The 13,200-nt window shown below is 42.7% G+C and overlaps 1 long non-coding RNA gene across 1 annotated transcript in view; it reads right to left on the reverse strand.

Annotated features, from left to right (window-relative positions):
* Positions 1-309: 309 nt before the first annotated feature.
* LOC145350603 (uncharacterized) overlaps positions 310-13,200 on the reverse strand; it is a 47,716-nt gene continuing 34,825 nt past the window's right edge. Inside the window, exon 3 of the long non-coding RNA XR_013888231.1 lies at positions 310-529. This is a non-coding gene — a long non-coding RNA (uncharacterized LOC145350603). The remainder of the gene's footprint in view (positions 530-13,200) is intronic.

Raw genomic sequence — 13,200 nt, forward strand, 5'->3', positions numbered from 1 at the left:
TATTATTGGGATTTTTTTTATATACCAGAGAGATATATCTTTGAAAAAGATTTAATTGGCTGGACACACTTGTGTAAGATTCGTTCAAGCCTAAAGATAGAAGCTAAGCATTAGGATGAGGTAACTGAAGCCATCAGAAAAATTAAAATTACAAACAGGGTAAGATTTTTTGTACTGGTTAACTTTCTGTTGAGCAGAATTATGGCACAAATCATAGTTGTCATCAATAAATCTTCGCCCTGGACTTTTTTCTTATTTTGTAAGCCTATGAAAAGTACCTCTTAATGTGAGTTTCACTGCTGCTCCGGTTGCACATCCTGGTTACACTTGGATAGTCTTGCATCTTTTTAGGTGCGTTGTAATATCTGTACTTTGAAAGGAACGACTTTGCTCTTTTCTTCAAAGTTCTTGGAGTAAAAGGTTGTATTTTTTCTGTAAACCAATCGGAATGCTTTTCAAGGATGTCTCCACTGAATGTTTTCTTTTGAGGGTCTTGAAAAGGTTTCTTCATCAAATGTTTGTCCATGAACTGATTGATCCAAAGATACAATGAATAGTTAGCATGGATTTTAGGAAAATACAATAGAATCCCTACAGTTCAGAAGGAGGCCGTTTGGCCCATTGAGCCTTCCCCATAACCCCACATATTTATCCTGCTAACCTCCACCTCCCGCCCCCCCCACCGCCCCCCGCCCCCCCCCCCCCCCCCCCAACCCCCCCGACACCAAGGGGCAATTTAGCATGGCCAATCAACATCTTTGTAGTGTGGGAGGAAACCAGAGCACCTGAAGGAAACCCACGTAGACATGGGGGGATTGTGCAAATTCCACACAGAAAGTCACCCAAGGCTGGAACTGAACCCGAGTGCCAGGTAGAATAAAAGGGAAGGTCAGAGAGATCAGAGGGAAGGAGAGACTAAAGAGAGAGACTGACTCATTCTGTATCCACGTCCAGCAAGACATGGACAATTATCAGTCCTGGGCTGAAAAGTGGTGAATAAAATTTGTGCTACACATTGTCAGGCAATGACAATTTCCAAAAAAATGAGAATCTAATTCTTTCACCTTGATGTTCAATGGCATTACCACATCTAAATTCCCACTCTCAATATACAGGGGTGGTTTACCAATGACCAGAAACTGAACTAGACTAGCCATGTAAATTCTGTGGTTACACGAGTAGGTCAAAGGCTGAGAATTCTGTGGAGAATAATCCACTTCCCAAAGCCTGTCCACCATCTACAAGACACAAGTCAAGAGTGTGATGGAATGCTCTCCACTTGCCTAGATGAGTGCAACTCCAGCAGCACTCAAGAAATTCAATGCTATCCAGAAAAAAGTTGGCACCTCATCCATCACCTTCAACATTCATTCTGTCCACCCCAAACATACAGTGGAAGCAGTGTGTATTATCTCAAGGTACACTGCAGCAACTTGCCAAACCTCCTTCAAAAACTTTCAAACCCATAATCTCTACCAGTCGTCCAAGCCACCCATCATCCTGACCTGGAACTATATCTCCATTTTTTCACTGTCAAAATCCTGGAGCTTCTTTTCTAGCAGAAGGTCAGTCACCAGCGGAGTGCCTCAAGGATCTGTTCTGGGACCCTTGTTGTTTGTCATTTTCATAAATGACCTGGATGAGGAAGTGGAGGGATGGGTAAGTAAGTTCGCTGATGACACGAAGGTCGGTGGTGTTGTGGATGATCTGGAAGGATGGCAAAAGTTGCAGCAGGACATAGATAGGATGCAGGACTGGGCGGAGAAGTGGCAGATGGACTTCAACGCGGATAAATGTGTAGTCGTCCATTTTGGCAGAACCAACGGGATGAACGAGTACACTATCAAGGGCAGAAGTCTGAGTAGTGTTGAGGAGCAGAAGGATCTTGGGGTCCGGGTCCACAGGACTCTTAAATTGGCCTCGCAGGGGGAGGAGGTGGTCAAGAAGGCGTATGGTGTACTGGCCTTCATTAATCGAGGGATTGAGTTTAGGAGTCGGGAGGTAATGCTGCAACTTTATAAGACCCTTGTCAGGCCTCATTTGGAGTATTGTGCGCAGTTCTGGTCGCCTCACTATAGGAAGGATGTAGAAGCTATTGAAAGGGTGCAGAGGAGATTTACAAGGATGTTGCCTGGACTGGGAGGCATGCCTTATGAAGTTAGGTTGAGGGAGCTGGGACTCTTTTCCCTGGAGAGACGAAGTTTGAGAGGCGACCTGATAGAAGTTTACAAAATGTTGAGAGGAATAGATAGGGTGGACTCTCAGAGGCTATTTCCCCGGTTTGAAATGGTCGCTACGAGAGGACACAGATTTAAGGTGCGGGGAGGGAGGTTCAGAAGTGATGTTAGGGGTAAGTTTTTCACTCAGAGGGTGGTGAGTGAATGGAATCGGCTGCCGTCAGTGGTGGTGGAGGCGAACTTGCTGGGGTCTTTTAAAAGACTTCTGGATGAGTATATGGGGTTTAATGAGATTGAGGGTTATAGATAGGTCTGTAGGTTGGTAGGTGATGATGTGATCGGCGCAACTTGTGGGCCGAAGGGCCTGTTTGTGCTGTAGTGTTCTATGTTCTATGTAAATGTAGGTCCTATAATACACGTATTGTAGCAATTCAAGAAAGCAGTGCACTGCCACTTCTTGACATGGGTCAAGGGTGGAGTAGGAAAAACACATTGTTAAGATGGCATCGCGGGCTCGTTGGGCCGAAGGGCCTGTTTCCCGTGCTGTGTTGTTCTTTGTTCTCTAGGGAAATTATATTTGATTTATTATTGTTACATGTATTAGCATACAGTGAAAAGTATTGTTTCTTGCGCGCTATACAAAGCATACCATTCATAGAGAAGGAAACAACAGAGTGTAGAATGTAGTGTTGCTATCGTAGCTAGGGTGTAGAGAAAGATCAACTTAATGCAAGGTAAGTCCATTCAAAAGCCTGACAGCAGCAGGGAAGAAGCTGTTCTTGAGTTGGTTGGGGTACGTGACCTCAGACTTTGGTATATTTTTCCTAACGGAAGAAGATGGAAAACAGAATATTCGGGATGTGTGGGGTCCTTAATTATGCCGGCTGCCTTGCCGAGGCAGTGGGAATTGTAGATAGATGGGAGGCTGGTTTGCGTGATGGATTGGGCCACATTCACGACCTTTTGTAATTTCTTGCAGTGTTGGGCAGGGCAGGAGTTGTACCAAGCTGTGATACAACCAGAGAGAATGCTTTCTATGGTGCATCTGTAAAAGTTGGTGAGAGTCGTATAATAATAAAGTCATAAATAAATAAAGTAACAAATAAATAAGTCAGGCAACAAAGACTGGTCTAGCCAATGACACCCACATCCCATGTACAAATATTACATTAAATAACAAGGGTATCATAAAACAAAAGGGAAAGGGAGTGGTAATTGTTAAAGTGAAAAAACAAAGCATTAGCCCAGAGTAAGTATTAATGATAGGATAATGGCTAGCTCTGTCTGAAAATAAAATCATGAAAACAAGGTCCAGATTGGAACTTGGTAAATAAAAATCAAAGTGGAGAAGAGTCACTGTGTGAAATTGTTGAACGCATTGAGTCCAAGAAGCTTTAATGTGCCTAATCAGTAGATGAGGTGCTGTTTGTCAAGGTTGCACTGGGCTTTGCTGGAACATTGTAGCAGGCCGATGACAGATATGTGAACCTGGAGCAAGGAGGCGAACTAAAATAGCAAACAACCAGTAGGTCATGCTTATGGACTGAGCGTTTGATCTCCCCAGTGTAGAGGAGATTGCGTTGTGAGCATTGAATTCAGTCTACTGAATTGAAGGAAGTATAATTATAGATAGTGCTGCTTCACCTGAAAGGAGTGTTTGGGGCCTTGAACACTGAGGATTGAGAAGATAAAAGGGCACCTGTTACACCTGCAGCAATTGCTTTGGAAAATGCTGTAGGAAGAGAATTGAAGAAAGCGTGAGGAAAGCCCCTCATCTTCTGTTTAGGCACTTAGCAGCCTTCTCAACATTGAGTTCAACAAGTTCAAAACATCATCTCTGTTACCACTCTCTTTGTCCTTTGTCATGTGATACTTTGAATTATAATCTCCCCCATCCTCTAACCTATCCCTGATCTTCTCCGTTGTTCTATCTGACCATCCTCCCCTTTTTCAACAGCATAGAATCTATTATGTCTCTACCTCTCTTCATTTCCAAACAACTCATACTCGATCCTGGACAGGATTCTCTGCTCTCTTCCATGGCGGGACCTGTTGTGAGACATGATTGAAAATTTGTCCACTTGTCGTAGACTCTCCAACCAGCAGAAATAATTTATCCCAATCTCTTCTGTTGGTTCCTCAATACTTTGAATTTGAAAATTTCCTTCCCTAAAGGATACCAGTTAACTTGATGGTTTTTTAATGAAAATGCCATTTTTATTGAGACTATTTTTCAATTCCAGGCTTTTCTCATTAATTAATTGAATTTTAGCCTGGGTGTCTGAATTACTAGTCCAATAAAATTACAGTTATTCCACCAAGTCCCCATACATGGTCTAACCAATGGTTCTTAAGGAGACCAATGGGACCCACACCAACAAAGTAAGTTCGTTAAAAAAAATCATCCCCTTGAATGTGGGGTGAATGGAGCTGCTCTTGGTCTCACTGAAGGCTACCATTTTTGAGACAGGGCATTGTTTACAGTTTGGGTAAACTAAAACAAATGACCGAATTAACTAATTACCAACTCCTTCCAGGGGTACTGCAATTGAAACAAAAACTGCAAAGAAAATGTATCAAATTAAAATAACTTTGCCAGGACCAATGATGTGGCCCAGTCCCTCCGGTAACCATTGGCCGTGGGAGACTTTGAGTGGACACTGTGTGCTACTTCGCCAGAGACACCCGGACGTGAACGTAATCATGGGAGCGAAGCAATCAGGAATAGCAAAATTAAACAAAAATGGCAGGGGTGACAGCCCCAGGTGGAGCATTGTAGCTAACATCTGAAGGAAATTTAACCAAAATTTAATTCCCAAGGCAATGGTGCACCCAGGCTCCCATGGAGACCACCCACTGGTTGAGGAAGGTCGGACACATGCCAGTGGACATCATACCCTCTCTCCCAAAAGCCACTTAGCACAAATGTAGATGTAGTGGAGGAGCAAATAGTTGGGTCAGATGACTCCTTTGGCTATTCGCTTTCTGGACATGTTAATGGCCACCTTGGCCAGGCCCAGAGGTAGCCTTATAAGAGGGCCCTGCTCCCTCCCTGGGCCCCTCCACACCAGCTGAATAGCAACATTACATGCGCATCCTTATCATACAACAGATACAGGACATTGATATACTACGGCCACTGATCTGTCCTGAAACAGGCCTAACAGTTATGACGAATTCAGCACAGTCCTCTGGATACTATATGCTTATATGCCAACAGTTCAATTAGAAGAGGAAGCCTTCTCCAATCTAGCAGTTAAGTCTCATTTGGAACATTTTGAGTATTAATAAAGGAGCGTGGCACTGCAGGATGAGCTGTTGATTAGATATGATAAATCAAGGCTCCATCTGGTTTTTCAGGGAGATGTCAGAGATCCCATGGCATGATTTGCAAAAGAGCAGGAAGGTTATCCTGGCCAAGATTTAGCCTTTAACCAATTTACATATTATTATAAGTTAATTAACATATATTGCAATGAGGATTAATGACAGAGCAGCACTAAATTTCATGGTTTTACACACACAAGGCATTTAGAATAATTTAGACTGAGAATTATGAAGCACGGTTATTGCCAGTATTTGCTGAGTCAGTCGGAGTGTATGTATTTGAAGAGTTCAGAATTTCTGTAACAAACTCTGCAGCTGGGAACCACTTTTTGGTGTTTTTTTTTGTCATTCTGCCTACATTGATCTGGACTTATTCCTCACTACTTCTGATGGAGTAACACCACTGGGAGATTTAAAGTAAATTTATTAGTGTCACAACTAAACTTAGATTAACATTGCAATGAAGTTACTGTGAAAATCCCCTAGTCTCCACACTCTGGCATACTGAGGGAGAATTCAGCATGTCCAATGCACCTAACCAGCATGTCTTCAGACTGTGGGAGGAAACCAGAACAGCTGGAGGAAACCCATGTGGACACGAGGAGAACGTGCAGACTCTGCACAGTGATCCAAGCCGGGAATCGAATCACGTCCCTGGCGCTGTGAGGCTGCGGTGCTAACCACTGTGCCACTGTGCTGCCCCAAATGTCTCATGAGACCGCACTTAGAACCCAGCTAAGCCACATGTGACTGCCGACTGCCCACCACTGTGCCAAGGAGGCTTTCTCAATGGTTACTCTGATCTGCTTTGGTGCGGGGCAGCTACAGTTTCAGAGCACAGACTCGACTAAATCACAGCCAGGCCTCTGGAGAGGGGCATGAACCTGCAACCTTCTGAATTAGAAGAGCTGTACCCGCTGATGAGCTGACCAGATTTATGACCTGCACCTCTCACACCTCTCCCTCACACCACACCCAACCTTCACTCCTTTCTCAACATGACATATGGGTGTGGCTTTTTAGAAAAGATGTACTCCAATAGAAAATACGTATTTCCCCCGCCCCCCAATTATCCCATAGAATGTATAGGGAATATGTGTTATTTGAAGACCTTAATGGGATGATGTGTAGAAGATGAGGGCAATGTGGTAGTATTGTCACCTAATTTATCAGAACCTGCAGTTAATGATCATCTGATCCTACTGATCAGGTACTGATCCTACTTGTAGCTATGAAGGTGCTGACAGCACTCATCATTTATATCACAGGCTTATCTCAAACAACCACAAGGGATTAATGTGATATTAGCCCAAGTGCAGCTTGGCTCTGTGTTCATCAGGGGGCAACACTTGTGCCATATAATGTCCTACAGCAATGTCTACAATTCAATTGGCTGTAAAGCACTTTGGAATGTGCTGGGTTCATGGGAGATGATATATAAATTAAAGTTGTTCTTTTAGTAGTGCAGAACTTAATATTGCTGATCACGGAATCACATTTAACAATAGACATTTGTTTTGGGTTTGCAAGCGATTGGCAGCACTTGCTAAACAACCCTGAGTGTGCTAATGGCTACACTAAGAAGCAATTTAAGGTAAGCAATTAAACATGTAACATGACTTATTTACGTTTGTTAGAAGTGATATACATCCATACCCAGGGGCATGTTTCTGTAACAAAAGTAATATGTTCAAGCCTTGCGCCTCCTTTGGATTACTCGGACGCTTGGGGATGTCAATAGTTCCCCAATGCTTTCTCCATGGCAACACCTTAGCCAATCAGCGTTGACTTGCCAACCCATCAACCCTCTTTTCCCTGTAGCATAAATTGTTGAGATTATTTGAAATTTGACATTCTTGTGTGTGTCCTGATGAGTGCAGGACAAAAAGCTTCAGCAACATGTCTCTCTTTTCAGCAATATTCAAGTCTTTCTTCTCTTAAGGACAGCTGAGGAATGCATCGATAAAACAAAGTCAAAGCAAAACAGAAAGTGTTGCAAGTTTGCTACCTTCTGTAAGCTCCAGTGTGCCCACATTGTTTTGTGAGTTCCAATAAAAAATTCCTCAAGTAACTTAACAGGAAAGGTTGTCATGCCATGGCTTAATGTCAGCAAAATGCTGCAGGGAAGCATGTCTCAAGGCATGGTACATCGGCGAGATCATGCAAATGCTACGACAACGAATGAATGGACACTGTGCAACAATGACCAGGCAGGAGTGTTCCTTGCCTGTCGATTAAGGGCATTCAGCCTCCAATCTTCAGGTAAACATTCTCCAAGGAGGCCTTCAGGACACACAACAACACAAAATCACCAAGCAGAAACTGATAGCCAAGTTTTGCGCGCATGAGGACGGCCTCAACCTGGATCATGTCACACTACATGTAACCCCCACCATTTGGCCTGGACTTGCAAAATCTCACTAATTGTCCTGGCTTGAGACAATTCACACTTCTTTAATCTGTGATTATCCCTCTCTCCACTCGCATTGTCTGTACCTGTAGAGACTTGAATATTTGTTAATACTGGCATTCCAACCCTTATCTCGCAACTGTGCCTTTGTCTATATATGCCGTGTTTGTGAACCCGACTCTCCACTCACCAGATGAAGGAGCAGTGCTCTGAAAGCTCGTGATACCAAATGAACTTGTTGGAGTTTAACCTGGTTTTGTGAGACTTCTTACTGAGCAAAACAGAAGCTCCCTAGCTTGGATCTCACCGGCACCTACAGTCCTCAATGCACAGATTTTGCATAAAAATATGCAAAGACCAGATATATCAATGCAAAATAGCTAGAAGGTTTCACAATCCTTTCATTCCTCACTGTTCTCTTCAGGGAAGGAAGCCGTGGGCAGGATTTTGTTGGCTAAATAAGGGCAGGAAATGAGGTGGGTGAGTGCATAATTTCCTGATGCAGCCTAGCATGCCACATTACCGACACTATTCTGATGGCAAATGGTTTTGGCGATGAAGGGGGGGGGGGCGGATGTTGTGGGGGAGTTTGGGGGGTGATAAGTTGGGACCCAGAAAAAATGGCTGATTCTGAGGTGAAATGACCAATTAAACCTGTTAATGAGCTTGTTGTCAGCCCATTAATCTCTGGAATTTCCTTTCCATACCTCTCTGCCTTATAACCACTTTCTTCCTTTGAAACACTCCTTAAACCCTGATGAGGCTTTTAGTAATCTCCTTAATATCATCTTATGTGGCTCAATTTCTTTATAATAAACACAGACAGAGTTTAACATTTTCCTTTCATTGCTATGATCAATATATTTCTGTGTGGGAACTGAGTATTTTCTTAACCTCAGAGTGAGTGCCCAAATTAAGTAAAACCAACAGCAAGCACATTTTGTGAATTTAAAACCAGAAGTTATTTATTGTCACATTTTTATCTGGAATTTAACATTTCATCCAATCATCTCAAATAAACTGTTACACATACAACGATTAGCTACAGATGATGGTAATATACTGCTGTTAGGAAAATAATGGTAGCTTTAAGGAATTTATAATTGCATTGATAAACATTTGAAATAAGGTATAATTTTAAATGGGTTTAATTTAATGTTTCTGTGCCCAGAAGGGTAAAATCTGTAATTATTCATTCTGGACAAAGGTGTTTGTATGTGTGGGAGTTGGTTCTGTTCCAACTGTGTTTCTATTGTGGTTAAAGAGGGCTACAGTGAAAAGATTAAAATAACAGTTGTGGTTGCTTGTCAACTGGGGCCTTGTGAGGTGCAGAAACTTTTAAGTTTTAGTTTATCTAATTTGGAGATAGGTAATGAGAGAGAAGGCAGCTCTCACAGCTCTGCTAGAAGCAGTTAGATTCAGAAGGCTGAAGCGGGACCATCTCTTGCTAGTAGAAAAGAAAAGACATGCAATGGAGTAATGGTTAAGAAAACAGATGCCAGAAGTCTAATGTTCAGCTAGTTAAGGAAACTAGAGAAATGAAGAGAAATTTCCAAGAAGTCTGGAGTTAATGGAGCAGAGGAAACTGGAAACCAGAACTGATTGCTATTCAGTCAAGTCACTGAGAGTTGAAAAGTCATGAGAGGCCAGAAAGATACAGGAGCTCAGTTTAGCTCAGTTGGCTGGACGGCTGATTCATGTTGCACAGTGATGCCTGCAGCACGGGTTACGTTTCCATACTGGCTGAAGTTCTTCATAAAGTCCTCATGTGAGGTGTGGTGATCCTCATGTTAAATCACCACCAGCCAGCCCTCACCCTCAAAGAGGAGAGCAGCCGATGGTCATGTGGACTGTGATGACTTTACCTTCAGTTTTGATGTTTCTGTCAAGGGATATGGGAGGAAGAGGGGGATCAGGATATTAAATTCGATGATCAGCCATGATCAAGATGAATGGTGGAGCAGGCACAAAGAGCCAAATGGCTTACTGTTGCTTCTAGTTTCTATATTTCTATATCTGCAATAGTGCTAAGGTTTGTGAGAAAGTGCTACAGTTTGGGAGACATTGGCTATGATTTTCCAGCCATGTTGTGCCCGGCGCTGATTGCATTAGAGCTGAGCAGGGCCAAGCAATGACTGGTGAATACTCCAGAGCACTTGGCGCTGGCTTGAAACCTTGTTAGAATTGTCCCAGCCACTGCTCTGGTTTCTGCCCATTAAGAATCCATTTGAGGCAGGATCGTCCCTGCTCCTGGGATCTTCCAGCCCTTGAGTACAGCAGGAGCCTGGCACAAAGCACTACTGGTCTCCAGAGAGAACAGAGGCCAGGCATGCTGGCCACACTGCAGGCTGGGGAGGGGTGTGGGGGAGTGGTTCGCAGATAACATTGGAGCTCCTGGATGATTGGGGATATGGCTGGGCAGTGCCTGTCTACTGATGTCAACCTGGCATGTCAATTGGAACTCTGGTACTGCCAGATGGGCATTACAGGGTGTGGGGGGAGGGCAACGTCATGGAGGCAGGGCTGCTTGCTGACTTGCAGCTAATTTGATGGCCTTTGTTGGAATTCTCTGCAAAAACTTCTTGCTAGTTTTAAAATCAACAAAATGGTTCCCTCAACAAAGGATGATGTGCATGTTATTTCCAATCAACTATTGTCGTTTGAAAATTTCAGATTCACCCAGTCTCGTTTACGCGAGGGAAATTCTCATAATACAGTGGAGGGTCCATAGGATCCATTCACACCAGCTGGAATTTTCGAGCTGTTCATGCTGGTGGGATCATCCAGCCCTGCTGACGCACACCTCTCCTGTGGGATTCCCAACGGGGAGGAGTGCATTCAACGGAAAACCCCATTGACAACTGAGGGACCAAAAGATCATGCTGCCGGCCAATGCTGTAACATTCGGTGGGTTGCATGGAAAATTCCACTCATTGGACGGGATTTTCGGGTCACTCTCACCCCAAAACCGTAAAATCCCTTCTGATCTCAATGGACCTTTGCCTGGTTCCCCCCCCCACCCGCTTCGATTCTCGTGGCGGGCAGGATGGGAAAATTCCCCTCATTATGTTTCAATATCCACTTTTGTGCAGCATGTAACAGGCTGAATTTCAACTCTTTTGGAGTTGACCCATCCTTCAACAAAAGAATGTGTGAATGCTCTGGATGACTGTGAATGTCCATGTTTGATTAAGTATTCACTTTAGACTGAGGACTGTCTGAAGCTCAAATGCCAAAGGTCACATGATTAACAGCAGCCATTTTTAGTTGTCTGTTTGTGTCCAGTTTAAACATTTTGACTGAAAGTTCATAATATACTGGGATATAACATAATGCTCTTGTGATGAGCCTTGGAATTTTATTTTAACGTTAAATGAACTGTATAAACATTGTTGTTGTTGCTATAACTAGTAACTATAATGGTAACCATATAACTACCAGATTGACTTAAAAAATATTGTAGGTCCAGTCTGGCCTACATGTGACTCCAGATGCTCAGCAGTATGGTTGACTCTTAACTGCCTTCTAAACCACCCTAGTAAGTCTCTGGGTTCAGAGCAATTAGCATTGGACAATAAATGCTGACTTTGCCAACAACACCCACACCCTATGAATGATTTTGTTTTTAAAATCATTTGCTGGAATTTTACCAGCACGCCCGCCCCAATGCTCACTGAATGCCATTCTCCATGGCCTCGGGCAGGATGTTACAAGCTTTGGGCGGGCGAGACAGTAAAATTCCAGCAATTGAGTACATTCAAAACTCAGGTTAATAGATTTTAGGTACTAAGAAATAAATGGATATAGGGATATGGTGGGAAAGTGACTCTACCACAGATTCGTCGCAATTTTATTGATTTGTGGTATAGACTCAAAGGGCCATATGGATGTCATGGCCAACGAAGATATGTCCTGTTCATAGCTTTAAATGTAGACTGCTTTCAACATAAACATTTCTGGAACTGTATTTCTTTTAAAAATGGATGCTTAACAGTCTACCAAGATGGCTGCCAAGAGTCAGGTGATTTTTATATTTGCAAAGATTAACTCATCTCTGAAATTGCCTCTGGCAAGTTGTGTAATGTTAATGGGTTTCTCCAACGAAAAGAGATCATTCTCAACAGCTCAGTGGAAGATATCTAACAAACAGATCGGAGCCATGAGGATGGAATATCGATTAAGATCTTCTAGTGAGCTCATGGCAGCTGGTATGTTGATGGGTTATCACTCATTCCTCCACTGTGTATCAATCACATTGGCTCCTACCCATAATGTGGACAATGGAACGCACTGAAACTTACCATCATGTGATCAAAACGGCCTGTAGATTACAAGCCCCAAGAACCAGAGAGAACGTGGGCAGTCTGCAAAGAACACCCACTGCAGAATTCTAGCTGCAGAACAGGGCAATAACACTTATTCCCTTTTTGACTTGGAGACTGCTATATCATAAAAGCCTCCTGAACCAATTCCTATTTCAAGTCCACCTGTAAAGAAACTTGACCTTCTGGCAAGTGAAACTATAAGTCACTAACTTTGCGATCAGCTAAACATCCATCCCTTTAAGGAAATCCTGCAATGATCCTGATATACAATTCCAGCTATTAAACTTATATAAACTATCCTTTTGAAGTGAAAACGCCGCCTTCAATGCATCGACTGTCTTCATACGGTGACCAAACATCTGAACAATGAATTATTCTTTCGTTTGTAACTTGTAGTGTGCTATTCTCTTGAGCTGTATCTCTCTCATGTATGTGCATGCGTGTTTATGTGCGTGCATGTGTGTGTACACGAGTACCATAGTATTTAGACTTTCAGGGTAAATGCATGAATAAATAATCCTCTTTATTTAAACCCACAAAAGCTGACTGCTTTTAATTAAATTAACCGCATACACTTGAGGGCACTATAAAACACATCTTTTTCAAAAAAACACACTAATTATAACCCTTAATGGATAGAGTGCTAGGGTTTCAGTTCCCTTCTGGTTCTGTCCATAACAATGGCCTATTCTTGCTCCTATACTTATGTATTTAACATTGGGACAACAATTCATCTAAGTAAATTTACTTTGAACATTACTAAAACAAACTTGTCATGATAGCTAACCTTTAGTTGATTACAAGATTAATCCAGTCAAGTTGCAATGCAGTTTCTTCATAGCCGGAGCCTGAGATATTGATTTAAAGATATTTCTTCTGGATAGATTTCCATTTAAGACCTGACATTACTGCCTCCTTTGCAGTTCCCCTCAGCAGACCGCATGTTTGTCAATTGACTTTT

This window comes from Carcharhinus amblyrhynchos, chromosome 12 (assembly GCF_965287045.1).
Source record: "Carcharhinus amblyrhynchos chromosome 12, sCarAmb.v2.hapA, whole genome shotgun sequence".
Taxonomy (NCBI): Eukaryota; Metazoa; Chordata; class Chondrichthyes; order Carcharhiniformes; family Carcharhinidae; genus Carcharhinus; species Carcharhinus amblyrhynchos.